The sequence below is a fragment of the Leiobunum rupestre genome, chromosome 2 (assembly GCF_980474605.1).
Source record: "Leiobunum rupestre chromosome 2, qqLeiRupe1.1.hap1, whole genome shotgun sequence".
Lineage (NCBI taxonomy): Eukaryota > Metazoa > Arthropoda > Arachnida > Opiliones > Sclerosomatidae > Leiobunum > Leiobunum rupestre.
This window is the reverse complement of record NC_143385.1, coordinates 83,684,159-83,704,251: the sequence shown is the minus strand read 5'-3', so window position 1 is coordinate 83,704,251 and position 20,093 is coordinate 83,684,159. Positions and strand designations below refer to the sequence as shown.

Here is a 20,093-nt window from a genome sequence, read left to right as displayed (position 1 = left end):
AAGATCAAACTGTAAAATTTGCTGTCGAATGTATTTATCGTATGGCCATTAATACAGTTGACACCGAAAATGTTCAATTTCATCTTTCGAAACCTTTTAAAAACGGTTCCAAAGTGTCTAGTGTGAACGCTGCTAAATCGCTATTAAATTACACAAAATTGTCTATATTTACACAAACCGAACTGCGATAACAGAAGCAGGTACACTGATAAAGATATAAATCGTGTAGTCAAATTCTAAATTTCCGAAATAGGTATTAGTATCATCGTCCAAATTAAACTACAACCTTTCCCTTTCTAAGGTTGCAACTGAGTATACAACAATAATTTTGATTTATTACTTTCGCTTCTAGGGGAACTATTTGACCCAGTTCTTTCAAGTGATTAATGACGTAAAGGACGCACCCTATTCCTGTCTCCGCGGGTCTGGGTCACTGAGAACGATCATCTAAGCCGAAGCGAGTGTCAACAGTGTAAAAGGTTCCGCGAATGTAACGTTCGCCCCAAATCGATGGCGTAGGTTCTCGTACCATTTCCGTGGCACGGGTCCAGGTCTGTCAGCCCTCGTTCGAGCTCTGTTAGGAGGAGGGAAGAGCTCTGGGTCGCCCTTGAAAATCCTTCGAGATAAAACTAAAAAAAGGATCAATCAATACGGAGCGTCTGGGAGCAACTTCCGCGTTTAGAAATAGCTCTTTCTCCGTTGTCTCGTTGGAGGGGATTTTGGGTAATACCTCCACGCGCCCGCTTCCAAAGGTATTTCCTGGCTCATTAAGAAGCGAATCCACTCTTTTTCTCCCGACGAACACTTCGTTTAGAGACGGCGATAAAAGAGCTTTTAATGCTCGCGAATTAAGCGGCCGTTTATTTTACAGGATACATTTACTAACAATAGAGATAGTTTAATGGCGACTTTGATTTAGAATAATAAATTTGCATATTTTAAAAGTCTTTGAAGCCTTTCAAATAAAAATGTTTTCTCGAAGAACTTTTTATCCGTAACCCGGAACAGTGGTTTTTTTAACAGATGGTTTTATGTTTTTAAGTAATTTTCTTATTAAACTGCAAAACGACAGCTAGGCGTTAGACTTATCTTAAAATTTGAAAATGTACAGGATTGGCAATCTGATTTTACAATTGCAGTTGAACAATCCCATAAGCGTTAGAACTCTATTTGAGTTGAATGAAATTAATTAATTTCGGGACAAATCGAAAGAAACTAGTAACTTATTGGGAATTTAAGAAAAAGGTTCTTGGGAATACTAATGTTTGTTTGGCTAATTTTCATATGAAATAAGAAACAGGTTTTACTTGTACTTTAATGGGAATATATTGCTAACATCCGATTCTTAGATATTGGGTTATCTGATCCGGGTCAATAATTATGATACATCAGATATCAGATTTTCTGCATTTAGGTTCAGGTATTATCAGATCAGTTGATACGGGTCAAAATGGAAACCAGAATTCATTGTGCGCCAAAATACAAAATGTGAGCAAATTTCAGTTGCTTCGCAGTTCTAGATTTTATAAGTTTCCCTGTTAAAATTACGAGATGCTGAAACTGTCTATTATTAAAGCAAGTGTCGGCTCTAGGTGAAGTAGCTCTTTTTTCAACAGATGTCGCTAGCGTCGAAATCAAAACAAGATGCTGAAGCTACATTTTGACCCAAAAGGCGGGACATAAAAGTATGCTTCGCGTTGATTGGCTCGTTTGTAAATTTGTCAATAACTTCAATTATAGTAATTGTTTATAATATATTTTATGTGGGATATATAGTTTAGGGTAAAGTTCACTAAGTAGAGTAAAAGTTGTCTAAATATAATACTCTATAATGGCTCTCTGACGACGTTATTGTTTCGCTATTTTGAATTTTAGCTTCCGTTTCCATTAATAGATGGCTCCACGCTCTCCATTAAAGTAGCTGTTTTTCGAAGAATCGGATAGATTCATGGCCATCTCTAATAACAGGGGCCTTTTGATAATACAGGTGGCAATGATAGAGCCGACAGTTGCTTTAAAATTATTTTTCTTATTTCACAATAGACGTATAAGTCAGATAACTGTTCAGCTAACTGAATCTTAGCAGAATAATTATAGCGGATCAGATCAGATCGGTTACTTGAGGTAATGAATCCGATACAATTTGAGATGAGTTTTCAAGGTGGGGTAATATAAAGGTAAAGCTGATCTGTATTACTGACTATCTACACTTATCTGAAAATTTTGACCCGAATAACCTAAGCAGTAGTCTAACAGATATAGGCCACATGTTCACTACAGCGAAAAATGCTTCTGAGCAGGCAACGCGGAAAATAGGTTTTTAGGTCAAAAATGGGGTTATTTCAATCCTTACCTGATACCTCTAGGAGACGTAGTAGTCGGGGAAAGTCTGCTCTTATATATCTAAATTAGGAAACTGGTGGTAGGAAAAGAAAGAAAGACAGGCGAGAAAAAAGCAACGAAATTTCGTCTTCAGAGAAGGACCGCTTTTCTTCGGTTCGTTTCTTGCGTTTTTAGTTCCACATCTATATATATTGAAGAGGGACTATTGCTAGAACGGAAATGTAGTAGTAGTTGTAGTAGAAGAAAAGGAAGAAGTATTAGTAGTAGTTAGATGTCATAAATGCGACAATCTTTGCGGAGTAGTAGTAGTAGTAGTTGTAGTAGAAAAAAGAAGAAGTTGTAGTAGTTAGATGTAATAAATACGACAACCTTTGCAAATATTCCTTAAAAATGTCGGAATTGCTAGGATTTGAACCCGGGTTTCCCTGCTTCCGACGCAAAGAGCTTACGCCCACGGCCCAAAAGCCTTTACTTACCTCTGATTTGGAACTCTTTCTGCTCTCCGCAGCTCCTCCTCTCATTTCCGTTGGTTTCTCGATGCGCTTTCGCGAAATCGCTATAGAGTGCTAGCAGTTGATGCGTTTTTAAAAGTTAGTGACGTCACAGCCGTAGCTTCCGTAATGGTTGTCATGAAAACTCGGGTTTTTTCTCAATAGACGTTTAACATTGGTGACGTCGCAGGGTTTCAAGCTGCTGGCACTCTATAGAGGGCAGCGTTGCTAGACGCACGATAGCTATCGTCCCTGTCGATAGTATTTAACCGATGCTTGGGCCGTACAATGTTTTTGAAAATTAATTTTCTATATATTCTGCGACTCTATCATAGACTGACACTTAACATGCAAGGACAATATACATAAGTACGCCTTTAAATACCAATGATTGCTCCTCTTTCCCGGTTGGGAGGCGCAGCGGGCGATGGCTCGCGAGTTAGTTGCGGTGGTATAGGTCACCGTTGCTACCTTATTTCCAAAACCAGGTATATCAATCATTAAAATTAAAAATGGTTTTATCACGATACTCATTTTATTTTTCCGCGACCACTGAGGCGATAAATATGAACGATACGTCCATTAATGGGGTATGATGAGTTCTCAGAGACGTGAAACCAGTTTGGGCATTCGGGGCCCTTGAATTTCGGAAATTGATTTCTTGGGAACCGCAGAGAACACATATGTAAATGATACGTCGATTCATGAGGTATCAAATTTTCTCTCGATAGTGATGCCCATCGGGACCCTCGCAGCGATTTTCGATGACCTGTTTAACATTCACCTGCCAAGTTTCTAACCTGTTCAACCTGCAATTTTTAATAAAACCAATGATCTACCCAACCTCAGGCTATTTAACCTGTCAAACCTGCAAACTACGCGGGTAACCCGCAAATAACCTGCAGAAATACGTCTTAAACCTCAAAGAAAATAATCAAACGTCATCGGCACCGTATAACTTTAGTTCTTGGTCTCCAGAATAAAACGTATTTTACCGCTAAGGCCCTCGAGTGATGAAAACGAAATTAAAACCAAACCGGTGAAGTTGAGGCGCGCCACCTCGTGGAGAGAGTTAGAGACTGGAGGCTGGACCTTGAGTGGAGAGTAAAGGAAAACGCAATCCAAGAAGCTACACATTTTCATTTTAGCGAAGACAGACACCAGTCCGTCACAGCATAATATGCATACACGTTTTCTCAGTTCTTTTATGTTATTGTAAAGGGGATCTTTCGGAAATATGGCAGGTTTGCGGGTAAACCTGCAAATTTTCGATAATATGATCTACCCAACCTGTATCTGCGACTTTTTTCACTTGTCCAACCTGCAGGGCCGTCTTTACCTAATTGCAGGCCCCTGGGCAAAGCTAGGGCGATCCCCTGTAACTCCACCCAAGTTTCTAGCCTTCAGTCCAACGTCGCTCTAATCTACCACTATCGGTTCAAATAGTTACACTTGTCCTACTAAAGGTTACTAAAGAAAGAGCTTATTCTGAATTTAAAAATACTAGCAACCAAAATTCTTTATTCGTTTTGGATTTACCCTGTCTATAGACGCGACTAAATAAGAAGTTAAATATATTTTTTTGATTTAAATTTATTTTGTATTTCACAATTTGAAAAATTGGGCCCTCCAGAATCTTGGGGCCCTAGGGCAGTGCCCTTTTTGCCCAATGGGAAAGACGGCACTGCCAACCTGCAACATGCAAAAAATCTTCTCTATCATGATCCGATCTGACCTGACATATTCAGGTTGCAGTTATCTGCAGACCTACATAGGTAATCCGTACAGTTCCCACCTTTGCCTTGAGAGCCCATACATTTGGCCGATATAGAACTTATATTTACGGCTGGCCCGACTTGTTAAATACAACCTAAAATGTATTTATTTCTTCGTTGGGAGAATTACTTCAGGGAATAGTTTTCTTTCCACTATTGATTTATTTGTGGAGAGTTTATATAAGAAAGTTTTCATGTTTAGACTTCGTTGCAATAAATACCACCATTCTTATTTGTTACCAAGAATTTAATTTAATTTCAGGGTGAAGACTATTTTGAGACTAAATTTGGGCAAAATGTCCGCGTCCATGTTTAGGGGCGAGACAAAGTCTATTAACAGTTTATTCACTTTTATCAGAAGTAAATAAACCGAAGTTATCGAAATAGCGATCAGAATCGGAGGGCGTTTTCCTTATGAAAATGATGAGAAAATCGAATAAAATAAAAGCCAATTTCCATCCCCGTCTTTTGACGCGATATATTGCACTTGGGAATTGTGGGTATAGCTATTTATATGTATAAATAATGGTTTTAATTTTAAATTCGAAGTAAAAATGTAAATTCATAAGGAAAACGCCTCCAACATGGGGACTATAGCAGTCTGATAACTGGCGGAGTGATTAGCACTTTCGCCTCGCAGCAAGAGGAGCCGGGTTCGATCCCAGCTTGTGGCACTGGGTGAAAACTCGGAACAACTCCTTCTGCGTTGAGTTTGCAAGTTCTTTCCCCACTGGTTTAAGGGGTTTTCCCCCGAGCTCTTCGGTTTCCCCTTCCATAAAAACTTGTTGAGGTTAACGGTAATAGTTAGTGTAGGGAGCTGTGTGCTCGCGTGGCATGCAGGGCTGGCCACCACCCTCCTACGCATTGTAACCCGGCCACCTGAATTAAAGGCTTCAAAAGTCGCTTGATGACTTAGGCCTAAGGTGGTGCTTTGGGTATTAGCCTAGCTGATTATTATTATAACTTCGGTTCATTTACTTCTGCTTTTATAGACTCTTAAATAAAACCTGTTCATCGATTAACCTAGAAACAGTAATACAGAGAGCCAGGATTCGTTCAATTTCGCACGCACCTTCTAACAGAAAAAAAAACAATAAGTGCACTACCAACTTTATCCTTACAAATAGAACTAAAATAAACTGACTATTTTATTCAGTGACTCGCGCGTAGAGGGGGGGGGGAGAAAAAGAGAGCGGCATTTATTGAATTAAGTGTGTCCACTCGGCTTCTGGCACGTAACTTCAGAGAGAGAAAAAGCCAAACAAATCGATAAAGAACTACGATTTTTAGCTTCAATCGCGTTGGAAGACGTCAGTTTGAAGGAACCAATGAGATACATTGCTGGTTTGATTGTAATTTAAGGGGAGGAGCTTACTGTTAGATCGTGAGGGGGATTGGGAGCAACGTTAAGGCCTCAGGGTGACCGGGCCCCTCTAAAATAATTTTGGCTCCCTCTAAAAAATCCGAGAGTGCCCCATCCTGCCCACTCAAAAAGTCTTTGTGCCCCCTTAAAAATAGCACTGTGCCCCTAGAAAAATATAATAGTAAGTAAACAAAATCAATAAAAAATATTCTATTCACATACAGGGTGTTATGGATAAGCGTGTAAAAATTAAGTAACGTGTTCTTTTGGTCATATTGAATCGGAAATGTGTTATGAACATGGGTCCCAAAATGCATTGCTTCCGAGTAATTGTCCTCGAAAACGACGAAAACGCGCTAATGTGCAGTGTCTATTATTACTTGGACCCAATTGTTTCCTTTTACTAAGCATTTGTTTTTTCCGTAAAAGATAAGAACACGATCACTAGTATCAAAAGTGCGATATTAAATGAAATAAGTGTGTATATTCATTTTACGAAAAAACGAAGGTGTCATCGTTGTTTAAATGAAAGTTTCTAATTGAATTGGTATCTTTTTATTCTTCAAAAGCCATGAAACACGTACTAATTTAATTTAATTACATATATTGTACAAAATGATCATCTTCGGCTTCGATACCCGCATGGGCCCATCATACAAATGATTTTTGAACCCGTTGGAAGATTGCAGGCTTGTTACGGATTGTTTCACAGGCATCAATAATTCATTGTCGTAACTAGTCATCAATGTCGAGAACTTCCGTCTTGTAAACCAAGTCTTTAATGCGTCTACAGAAATAAAAGTCAGGAGGGGTGAAATAGGGAGATCGAGCGGACCACGCAATGGTCCCAACTCCACCAATCCATCTGAAAGGAAACGCCGCATCAAGGCGAACTCTTACTTCTCGGATAGAGTGTGGTGGAGCTCCGTCGTGCAAAAATCACATGCGCCCCAACGTTGCTAATGGTACGTTTTCCAGTAATTCTGGCAAAGTATCTCGTAGAAACCGTAAATATTCCTCACCATTTAGCCTGGGGTGGAAGTTAAGTGTTACCAACAACTCCACACCGGACATTTAGGCTAAATTTCTGTTGGGGTGATCTAACAGTTGTCGCTTGAGGGTTTCATATACTCCACTTATGGTTATTGTGCCGATTGATAATGCCGTCACTGGCAAAATTGGCTTCATCAGCCGTTAGGATTATAGCCGGAAACTGTGGATCTTCAGCGACTCTGTCCACAAACTACTGGCAAAACTCAACTCGCCTAGGATAGTCTGCTTCGTTTCGAGACTGGACCTTTGGCAGATGGTAAGGGTGATTCTAGTGACCATGAATTATTCGCCACACCATGACATGATTAACTCCCAACTGCCTTCTGACTTGCCGGGTACTTCTTTCGGGATCATTGTCGAAAATTGTAAGCCCCTAAATATTCGTATTTTTAATTTTTACTCTTTATTTATTTATTAATAAATGGAAGTAAATATTATTTTCGGTAGATTAAAAGCGACGAAGAAATGGTGATAAGAAAGCTGCTAGTTTTAAAGACAAGGTGTAATTACTTGTTCTTCGACATCTTCCGTCCTTTCACGACTACTTGCTCGTTGAATATGACCATGCTCTCGTAAACGTCTATCGACGGCTTCGAACGTGCGTCAATCTGGTAATCGTCTATCGGGGAATTGGACCTGGTATAACCGCCTCGCTTCTAAACTATTACCACGGGCCCGTTCGTACATCAAATGCATATCCGCGTTCTCAGAGTTAGTGAAATTCGCCATAGCTTTTATTGGAAATTCAAATTCGATTAACCTTTTATATAAACAGTGGCGTAGCGTGGGCAATTGTCGCCTGGGGCGGAATTATAATTCCAAGGAGGATAGGCGAAGTAGAAGGGATGAACGCGCCAAAATCATCCTTGTAAAAAAGGGCAATTTTGCCGCCCTCCTAAAGGTGGCGCCCGGGGTGGTCCGTCCCTCCACCCCCCCTCGATACGCCACTGTATATTAATATAATTTATATCAATTTAAACCACGTGTGGACCTTTAAGCTCATTTTAAAGTAGGCATAGCCTCATAGGTCTTAGGAAAGAAATTTGTTTTTAAGGGTGCCCCCTCAACTGAAAAATCCGGGCTACGGCCCTGCCTAAGTTTGAAAAAATACCTTGATGAAACAATGGAAAATATTTTCTGTATTTTTCCAAAAAAAAAAGAAAAAAGTTTTCATTCATGATTAGCCTAATATTGTTCACAAATTTAAATTTTACGACATTTTCGCCTCATTTTGTCGAATCCAAAAGTAAAACTAAACCTCTAGACTAGGCTAGAATAACAACCATGAAAAATAAATATGTGTTTCAATTTTTTATCTTTCCGCGATTCGGAAATTTTTCCTAATTTAATTTTTCGGGAAAATTAACAACTCTAAAACGTTTTCCTTTAAGGCGTCTAATTAACAAAAGTATGAAAAATTTCTACCATGATTCAAACAATTTTCATTCCTTTTTGTGTTTTATAAAAATAATTATATGAAATTCCTGAATTAAAATGCAATTTATAGCGCTTAGCATTTTCTACCTGTAACCCGGAAGTAAACTATTGCGACATATATAATGTGTTCAGTATATAACTTGTCTTTCGTAAAAAGTAGAAGTGTTAATGGTTTCAAATTATGCAAAGGACACATAACTGGCTGCGCTGACTGCGATATTCCTTCAAAAGGTAGTCATTAGAATATGCGTATAAAATAAATTAATAGTAATAAGATTTAACTAAGCTTATACCCAAGTAACCACACAACTAGTGACTTGTGAAGTTAAGTTGCGTAGTATTACCATCAAAGGCAGGGATATATTTATTTTGTATAACTTACATCGGCGTAAAGTAATTTTCTTGTTTGAAATTTCACTACCTTAAAGGGGGAAGACTACAGTGGCCATTGTCTACTTTCGCGCTATTTCAAGCTGAACTCTTTTAATTTTGTATTTTAACTTATAAAATTAATATTTAAGTGTAGAACAGCCTCTTGTTTAGTGCTTAAAATAATTTTGACAATTTTAAACTTAAAAGTAATTAAATTGTTACGTTTTAATTCGGACCCCCGGAGCTAAACAAGTTGGGCAAGCGCCGAAACTACCCTTTAGTTAAGACCTTATATCTCGTTAACTATTAATATTAGAATTATAAAAAATATTTTAAGCACTAGAGGAAGGTTCAGCCTAATAAGAAAAATATAGTTCAATTATGTATTTGTTAAAACAGAAACGTTCAGATTGAACGAAAAAGAGGCTTTTACAGTAGTCTTCCCCTTAAATTCGATAAATTTCAATCTTTGGAAATTTCCCAAACCGTCTAAATATAAGATTAACCGTTTGGGAAAAAAGTACGTATACTAAATTTGAAATCGTGGTACTTAAGTTCTGCATTCGTGGCGGTACAATCAAGGACTTATTGAAGTATTCAGGGGTCCTTTTAATCTCCTAAAGCTAGGAAAATATGGTGATTCATACTCAAACTTCAAATTTTTACGCTCTCTGTATTAAACTTCTGTAGTATCTTAAGCAATTCAAAGGTCATTTTCCAAAAGTTTAATTTTTTTGGGCCTTCTTGGTAAAATTTTAGACCATGTTTAAAATCTCATGATAGGCCACGTTAAGTAATAAAGTGTCAACTTTCGTTTCAATGTCAAGTTATTCTGACTATAATTATGGACACTGACTTATCAGAATGTTGTCGTACACTAACGATGTATTTCATAATTATATTCTGCCTAGAAGTGGGCTAACCTACCACTTAAACGGCCTTGAATTTAACGAGTTTTTAATATATTATTAAAAGCAGGAATGCAATACACTAATTCTAAAGATCGGAACAATTCCAGACTGATCTGTTGACTGCAAGCCTTCACGCATATTGTTACGTGCTTCTGACTACGCACGCGGATACTTTCATTATTTCTCTATACTTTTAATTGATATATGTAAATTTTAAAACCAAAAGCTTTTTGAGACCGGAATTCTGGCGTATCACGGTAAGTGATACTTGGCTTATACCCAGTTAGTGTAGCACTACTTATAAATGACAAAATATGTGTGTGGTACGCCGTTTAACATCTTTTTCAACATCAAAAAAGAACTGTTTTGCGTTTGTTTTATCCAACCTCAATAATCAAGGGAATATCTTAGTCCCAAGTCATTTAGCGATTTTTAATGCCATTAATTCAGGATTAATTCAGGATTAAGGAAGGATGGTGGTGGCAAGCCCTCCATGCCACTTACCGTTAGCCTCAACACAATTTTACGGAAAGGAAAACCTCACAATATTTTTTTGGGCATTCAACGCGGAAGGAGTCACTCGGAGTTTTTTCCCAGTGCCACAAGCTGTGATCGAACTGGCCTCTTTCTGCTGCGAAGGATTTTTGAAAATGAACTTTTGGATGTTTAGTGTTTGATAATTCTTTGTTAATTAACTGTTTTAAGCCAAGATAACAAAACGGTTCATTTAATTGTGGTGACATTAGATACATCAGACTATAGTATTTATATACCCCGTGCACCGCCTTAGCATTACAGTGGTTTGGCATCATTTGTCCCGACCGAGCCGCCGACCTGTAGACGAAGTTAGGAATCACCTCCTAAAAAACATACACTTTAAAGTGTACACTCGTATACGTAACATCACCTACTCACGACTCACTCGTGAGTTCGTCAAAGTTTACAACGACGTAACGCATTAAATACAGTGACTCCTAGAATAATTTTTACGATTTATTAATAAAACAAAATGTTCATTTGCGAACAAGGACGCCTGTGATTGCCTGCAGCAGGACAGGAAGGGCAGACTTCAGGAAATCAACAGCAGGGTGCAGAAAATCAGAAAGAGTAGGCTGCAGTATATCCGAAAGAACAGGCTGCAGTAAATCAAAAATAGCAGATTGCAGTAAACCAGAAATAGCAGACTGCCACAAATCAGGAACGACTGATTGTAACTGACAAGACATTAGGAGTTCGTCATGTTAGTATAGCTTTATAGCCGGTAAAATAAATTCCCGTTTGTGATTTATGTGTTCGGATTAACCCTTCCCTCAACTTCAGCAACCATACTGTCAATGTCAGCAAGAAGATCAATTCCCTCACTGGGTAAACGAGGCGTCCCTTTCTCTTCCGTTCTCCAAGACAAATGCGGACTCTCTACCACTCACTAGTACTTCCATCACCCAATTATACCTCAGAGATTTGGAGTCCACCTATGTTGGGACACCAGACCCTTCTCACCAAAGCCCACAACCATTTCACAAAATTAACTACCCCCCCCTTCCGATCATTGAAATTCCAAGTTGAATATTGATTCGCCACTCACGCGTCACGCGACCAACGATATAATACAGCTCTGGACTATATGGTCTGACCACTCGGCCCTGGATCCCAACAAGTTCTTCAACTTTGATCATCTCCACAGGTCTCGAGGTCACAACGCCCAAATCATCAATCCCGGATTATTTCATTATGTAATTCCCCTCCGCATGATGTCTTTGCTTATGATTTCAGGTGGGCAGCTCAGCGCTGTTTGCAGCAACACCTCCGTCTTCTCCCCATACCGAACCACATTATAATAATCAGCTAGGATAATACCCAAAGCACCACCTTAGACCCTAGTCTTCTAGCGACTTATAATGCCTTTAAACAGGTGACCGGGTTACAATGCGTAGGAGGGTGGTGGTAAGCCCTTCATGCCACGCGAGCCAACAGTTCCCTACACTAACTAACTATTGCCTATATTGCTCTCTTTGTATTGTTTAATCTTTTTTATACAGCGAACTTTACTTCTTTGTTTGTATAATCCCCCCTACAAGATTGTCAATAAACTCTCTCTAGATTCGTCCTCTGAATCACTTCTTAAATACATACTCATTTCTAGCACTCTTTATTTGTAAGAACTAAGAGCAGAAACTTGTTTTAAAGCAACTGCCGGCTCTATTATTGCCACCTGTATTATCAAAAGGCCCCTGTTATTAGAGATGGCCATGAATCTATGCGATTCTTCGAAAAAAATTACTTTGGTGGAGAGTGTGGAGCCATCTATTAATGGGAACTGAAGCTAAAATTCAAAATAGCGAAACAATAACGTCGCCATTATAGAGTATTATATTTATACCACTTTTACTCTACCTAGTGAACTTTAAACTAAATTATATATCCCATATAAAATATATGGTAAACAATTACTATAATTGAAGTTATTGACAAATTTACAAACGAGCCAATCAACGCGAAGCATACTTTAATGTCCCGCCTTTTGGGTCAAAATGTAGCTTCAGCATCTTGTTTTGATTTCGATGCTAGCGAAATCTGTTGAAAAAAGAGCTACTTCACCTAGAGCCGACACTTGCTTTAATAATAGACAGTTTCAGCATCTCGTAAAACACGCGTAAACGGGAACATCTACGATTTTTCCCGCAATTGGAAAAAATGTTAGGGAAATTCAAAGGAGTTTTTTTTTACGCCAATTTTATGAATTACTGAAACTGTCTAGTAATAATGATTAAAATGGGCATGGGCACCATTAGAAAAATAAATAGGTCAAGCTTTTGTGGTCCCAAGGACCATTTCATAATTCTAACACTTAAAAAAAATCCTTATCTCCGGGTCAGTAGCCCTATGGACCACTTTAAAAAAATCCTTATCTCCGGGTCAGTAGCCCTATGGACCACTTTAAAAAATCCTTATCTCCGGGTCAGTAGCCCTATGGACCACTTTAAAAAATCCTTATCTTCGGGTCAGTAGCCCTATGGACCACTTTAAAAAATCCTTATCTCCGGGTCAGTAGCCCTATGGACCACTTTAAAAAATCCTTATCTCCGGGTCAGTAGCCCTATGGACCACTTTAAAAAATCCTTATCTCCGGGTCAGTAGCCCTATGGACCACTTTAAAAAATCCTTATCTCCGGGTCAGTAGCCCTATGGACCACTTTAAAAAATCCTTATCTCCGGGTCAGTAGCCCTATGGACCACTTTAAAAAATCCTTATCTCCGGGTCAGTAGCCCTATGGACCACTTTAAAAAATCCTTATCTCCGGGTCAGTAGCCCTATGGACCACTTTGAAAAATCCTTATCTCCGGGTCAGTAGCCCTATGGACCACTTTGAAAAATCCTTATCTCCGGGTCAGTAGCCCTATGGATCACTTTAAAAAATCCTTATCTCCGGGTCAGTAGCCCTATGGACCACTTTAAAAAATCCTTATCTCCGGGTCAGTAGCCCTATGGACCACTTTAAAAAATCCTTATCTCCGGGTCAGTAGCCCTATGGACCACTTTAAAAAATCCTTATCTCCGGGTCAGTAGCCCTATGGACCACTTTAAAAAATCCTTATCTCCGGGTCAGTAGCCCTATGGACCACTTTAAAAAATCCTTATCTCCGGGTCAGTAGCCCTATGGACCACTTTAAAAAATCCTTATCTCCGGGTCAGTAGCCCTATGGACCACTTTAAAAAATCCTTATCTCCGGGTCAGTAGCCCTATGGACCACTTTAAAAAATCCTTATCTCCGGGTCAGTAGCCCTATGGACCACTTTAAAAAATCCTTATCTCCGGGTCAGTAGCCCTATGGACCACTTTAAAAAATCCTTATCTCCGGGTCAGTAGCCCTATGGACCACTTTAAAAAATCCTTATCTCCGGGTCAGTAGCCCTATGGACCACTTTAAAAAATCCTTATCTCCGGGTCAGTAGCCCTATGGACCACTTTAAAAAATCCTTATCTCCGGGTCAGTAGCCCTATGGACCACTTTAAAAAATCCTTATCTCCGGGTCAGTAGCCCTATGGACCACTTTGAAAAATCCTTATCTCCGGGTCAGTAGCCCTATGGATCACTTTAAAAAATCCTTATCTCCGGGTCAGTAGCCCTATGGACCACTTTAAAAAATCCTTATCTCCGGGTCAGTAGCCCTATGGACCACTTTAAAAAATCCTTATCTCCGGGTCAGTAGCCCTATGGACCACTTTAAAAAATCCTTATCTCCGGGTCAGTAGCCCTATGGACCACTTTAAAAAATCCTTATCTCCGGGTCAGTAGCCCTATGGACCACTTTAAAAAATCCTTATCTCCGGGTCAGTAGCCCTATGGACCACTTTAAAAAATCCTTATCTCCGGGTCAGTAGCCCTATGGACCACTTTAAAAAATCCTTATCTCCGGGTCAGTAGCCCTATGGACCACTTTAAAAAATCCTTATCTCCGGGTCAGTAGCCCTATGGACCACTTTGAAAAATCCTTATCTCCGGACCTGCAGCCAAAGTATGTCTATACAAGGCTGCAGAGAGAGGAGTTCCAGAAAATTTGACTTATCCAAAATATATAAATACTAAAAACAATTCATTGTTACATTGGACGAGATTCTAAGGAACTAACTATAGAAAATTTTTCAATTTGAGTCTGTAGATTTCGTTTCGCTCAGCAAATAATTATCAGTTTTTCGTTCAATTTCGTTTAAATGAAAACCATTAAAATAAACCAAAGTTACTGAAATAAACCACCAATATCGGTCGAACTAAGCCCAGTGACTGCAGCTTTAATATGTCGGTTACTTAACTCCCTTTTCTACAAAACTGAAACAATATCTGTTTCGATATTAATTAATTAATAAAAAAAATTTGGATAGACGCTACAATAAACATTGAAGGAATTTTTCAAGAAGTAATATTTCCGAGAGCCAGGACCTGTAAGTTACTGTTTATATAGTGCTGATTATAATAATAGCAACTTTTCACCTGTATTGTATGCAAAAAGTGTTCCCTTTTAACCAGCTTTTTTACAGATTAAGGATTGGAAGAAACACGACGTTCCGGTTACCGGTGAAGAGTTTCCATTATTTCAACAAGCAAGAACTAAACAGTAACTTGCAGGTCCTGGCTCTCGGAAATATTACTTCTTGGCGATTTCCTTGAAGGGTGTTTTATTTAAGCGCCTATTGTCTGTAAAACTGGGTAATATTACGTTTTTCTTATCGATAATCTACTTAAATCGAATGTGACTTCAAATCTTCGTTTTCACAAAAAAATTTGCTACAGCATAATAGTCAAAAAAGTCACTAGATGGCGACAGTAAAGATTTGGCATCGACTGTCTTGTAGCGCCGGAATTATCATTGCGGGGATACCGTAAAAAAAAAGTTATCCAGAATGGGAAATGACCTAAGGGCACTCATTTTAGTAACTCTGTAAAAATACAAATGCTTTAATCTCGTTTTGGTTCAATTAAAAAATATGACACCGGTAATAATTTGAATTAATTAATGATCCTCTAATTACATTCATTAGATTTGTGGAAATATTTTATATGTCCATAGGCTCTTTCACTGTAGTATTAAAATCCTAAAATAAATTACTTTCGAATCACGTACGGAGTCCCATACCCGAATTCTAAGGAAGCGAGCGAACGAATATTTCGTTAAAAATCCTTTTCTTTCCCAAAATTACACGTTCAATTTTTGTGCTACAACGTTGTCAAAACAATTTTGTCTTTTATCTAAAGAGAAAACCCATCGATTGTTAGAAACAAAACACTCTTTCAAACTTTATTTTCAAAGGACAAACACATGCATACTGTCAGTGAAATACGTTTTCGTTTTACGAAACTAGTTGGTCGGCGCGCCTTCTCTGAACGCTCTGAAAATGAGTAAGGCTGCCCCCGACCATTTTACATAGGCGTCAGACTCTAGTTTGCAGTGCTCTAACTAAAATAAAAATATTTTCAAATATGTCATATTTAATTCATAAAATATGCACAATAATTTGAGGAAAGTCAATGATAATTATTATAAACCAGTATCTACCGGGGGGGGGGGCGAGGGGGGGGGGCAATGGCCCCGGGTGCACATTTTCAAGGGGGCGCGTTTTTGGCCATTTTTAATGGTAGGTCGCGGATTATCATTATACTTATATTCCATGTATTACAGAAAAATATAGTTTAAGATTATTTTCCATATTCAATTAAATTAAATAATATCTGTATTATATCGAGATTTCTATTTGATTGACTTCCATGTATACTCATGTCTAACCATACCATAAGTTTATTTTGTCCCACTGTATCTCGATATGATGATTTGTATTATATAAAGCTGCTAAAGCAGGGTACATGACGAATTGACGATTCCAAACCTGGTAGGTAAATTAGCGTTTTGTTTTGTTTCCAGTCTGTGCCGTATAACTTCTTTAGCCTATGCTAGGCTACTACTAGGCAAATTCATTTCCCTCAATCTCATACCACCGTTGAGGATTAATTAAATTGCGTTTACTGTAAATCATTAAGTAACATTCGGAACAAAGCATAACCTTTTCATCGTATTCGCCACCGAAAACTACAGCTGCGCCACCTAGTCACACTGCCTAGAACTATATTTGGGTGATACGGGTAATGGCGTTATGCGAAAATGCGCGTTTTATAACATCAATTAAAACATTTTACTAACGATTTTAGCATATTTTTTAAAGCGTGTTCGAATGTTTTGTATTAACAAAGGTGTATATACGACATTTATTTATTAATTTTGAACTGTCAATAGGTATTGAATTCGTAAATATAAGTATAAATATTCGAGTTTAATAACATTATGAGTAGGCCTTGGAGAATTCATACACGGGATCAGTTTGAAAGTTTTAAAGGTATGTAGGAAATTTATTATTATCTTCACATTAGAACAAGCCCAGATTGTTCTAATTTCATAGACTAGTAGCTTGAGCATTTTGTATAATGTATAATGTATTTTAAATAATTTTATTTGGTATATTAGTGAATCGCTCCATGCTTGAAATTTTTAAGTATATTGGAGAGTAGTCTACTCTTGATCCATAGAATAAGGTGTGCGGATGCTTAAAACAAAAGTTAAAATTTGAAGTTGGTGATGGAAAACACAGCATTGAAAGTGTCCATTGTTCATGCAATAGTGGGTAAATATATTTTTTATTAAAACCCAATTCTTTAATGTAACCTGTTTTACTTATTATTCTAGAAATTCAGGCTTTTGCAAACATGCAGTAAATTGCTGGTCTATTTTATATATAAAGATACTGAGAGCTATCCCAACTTTCTGACTTTAGAAGTGGGGTAAAATGAAGGAAAAGAACTAACTGTGCCTTCAGTATTGTACGGTAATAAAATGGTTAGAGTTGCGAGGGTTAAATTTATCTGGCTCAAAAAGGTTTATGTACTCTTATTTGGTCACTTAGTTAGTCTCAAAAATTTATTTCTAGCTTTTAGTCGGGATGAAATATTTGTGGAGAGTCCATTTGTAGGGAAGAAGTTGGAAAGGAAGGAATCTACTGGCTAACGACTGTAGAGGCTACTATGGAAAAATTCAGCTAGGCCTTTTCATTTTTTTGTCTATTCTCTCAAGGGCAATTTTTAATTGATATTAAGAGAGACTGACAATATTTGAAGAAAAACGTTGTCCAAATATATAATTTTTATTTTAGATTTTAGTTAAAGAAAACTTATAATTAAATTTACACTTCTAGTCAAGGAAAGTTATATTTTTAATATGTTAAATTAGTTCCTATTTTAAATTTTGGCCAATTAGTATTTGTAGATAACAAATGAACTGAACTATTTATGTTATGAATTTTCTACTCAAAGCCATGTTAACAAAAAAGGCAAAAACAAATGTATTATAGAATTAATTCAAAGTTAAAAACAATTAAATTCATTGAAGAAACCACTTAATTAGAAATTACAATAGAAGTGAATAAAATGTTAAGATATGCAAATAAGTATTAAAAATAAAAACCATTTGAATTTACTGTATTATTTTTTAATCATATTGGGATCTGCGGCAATAGCTCGAAATGTTATTAATCAACTTGAAAATTCATACCGAACCATCAGGGTGGCAAAGATAGGAAAATTGGGGTCCAATACAAAATAGAAAAATATGCCCTTTTAACGCATAATTTTGTGGGCCTCAAATGTAATATTTTCCAGCGATAATGACAATCGAACGGCTTGACCTAAAATTAATTTAATTCATTAGCATTTCCTTATTTTGCAGTATATAATAAAACAGATCACCTTTAAAACGATTCACAAAACGTAGGGTCCTCTCTTTTTATTTAGTTACATTGGATTTGAAATAAGTCTACATGGTAAATTATTGCTTGGAATGGCACTGCATTTCATGCGTCTCTTGAATTCTCTTCATCTAAATGACAGTTATTATGATATATATTTAATAATATTAACTTTAAAATCAGTAATAACAAGTAAAATTTGTGTCTCACCATTTCTTTCTAAAAAGTCTTTATCTTTAAAATGGGCGCTGCAAATCTGTGCCCACTAACTAGGCATCTTCCCTGATTTTATATTAGTTAACCACACATTAAAAAGATTTTTGCATTTCGGAAAATTGTGAAACGATAACTCCAACGTTCTTTTCTCACCATTTACTCGAATTGTAATATTTTTAAAGGCAGTATTACTACAAAAAGGCAATTTATGCTACCTCTGCGCCTACAATCCGCCATATTAATCGTTTGTTTTGATCAACAAAGTACGCAGACAAACCAAGCTGCAGGGGTAGCGACTGTGGCGCCGCCTATACCCGTTTCGCTAGCGAACAGCATTGAGTTGGGAATACATAGAGGTACATCTAAATCTGGCTGGCGCGGGACCAATTTCGTTCCATAAGGAGACGTTAGTGGTGGCAACTATATTGCAATTGAATTTTTGAGCGAATCTGATGCGAAATTGAAATGTATGATTACTCTTAACAAACAAACCTTTGAAGTTGTTTAAAAATAATTTTATTCTGTCAACACGATCCTTTTTAACTCAAGTTACGGTGAGTTAGCTAATAATTATTTATTTTTAGCCATATAACTTTACAAAATATAGATGACGCTACCGCCTAATTATAAAGGTGAATTTCGTACAGTCTTATCAGAACAGGTCCAGCGTAAGCATGGCAACCGTAACTGTAATTCTAGCAGTATTATTCCCAATTCAATGGTATACAGCTGCGGTTCTTGAGTCTTTATTTTAGATGAATTTAATTCCTTGTGGGAGGGGGCGCAAATTCTGGATACGCCACTGTTATAATTATACATGAAAATGAGAGATAACCACTTCCTCAAATTCTGTACACCGATTACAGCGATTACAGCCTTTGGTAGTGCTAAATCTGCAATCGATTACGTAATCACTTTAGTGCAGTCAAAGCGGCAGGATTTTACACCGATTACGGTGAGTGATCAGCCCCTCGCATGAAAAATATTTAAATATTTCCCAAAATTATGCTTGAAGACCAAAGCAATATTTTTTTTATAAATCTATCAGATTTTGAATTGAAATGGAAATAATTTAACTTGATGGATTACAAGTTACTTCTTCTTAATTCTACGTTTAAACTATTTTTCTAGCGTTGTTAATTTTCCGGAAAAATAAAATGCGGAAAATTTTCCGCAAATCGGAAAATAAAAAATGGAAACAAATTACTTTTTAAGGGTTTTTAATGTTTTTATGTTTTTATGTTTTTATCGATATAAAATGTCTAATAACAGTAAACGTACTACAAAACATTAATAGTGTTACATTGTTAATCAGTTTAAACATAGAGAAAGAAGGAAGGGGAGATATATTTAGAAAGGGGGCGACGTAAACTCGACGGTAGCTCTAGAGAAGCTCGTACACTAACGCGCAGCGCCCTTGCGCATGAGACTGCGTGACGTCATAATATTTGGGAATTTTAAACTTTCCCACAGTGATAGAGACAACTGTGGTTCGGCCACGAGCCTATAGGTAGTGAGTTTTAAATTAAAAGGGTTTACTACAAAAAGTGCTGCTATAAAAATAGCAACACTAGTCAAGAAAGGGAATTTTTAAGTTAAATCTAATTCGTCATCAGTCCTACCTCATCCATGTTGTAAATCGAAAAAATTTCCGATTTACAGCACTATTATAATTTTTCTATAAAACATTTTGGATTAAATATCTGGCTCTTTAAACTGAACGATAGGTCATATATTACCAACCGTGTAATTTTAATTAAAATAATCGTAAGATTAAAAAAACAAATCATTTCAGATTTATCATAAAGAATGTAACCAATAGACAATACTTTACTATGAAGGAT

The 20,093-nt window shown here is 37.3% G+C and overlaps 1 long non-coding RNA gene across 1 annotated transcript; it reads left to right on the top strand.

The window, feature by feature from the left end:
* Nucleotides 1–16,761: 16,761 nt before the first annotated feature.
* LOC149959831 (uncharacterized) lies at nucleotides 16,762–17,385 on the top strand. Its single transcript, XR_016478399.1, has 3 exons — nucleotides 16,762–16,917; nucleotides 16,980–17,129; nucleotides 17,221–17,385. It is a non-coding gene; the product is annotated as an uncharacterized LOC149959831 (long non-coding RNA).
* Nucleotides 17,386–20,093: the final 2,708 nt, after the last annotated feature.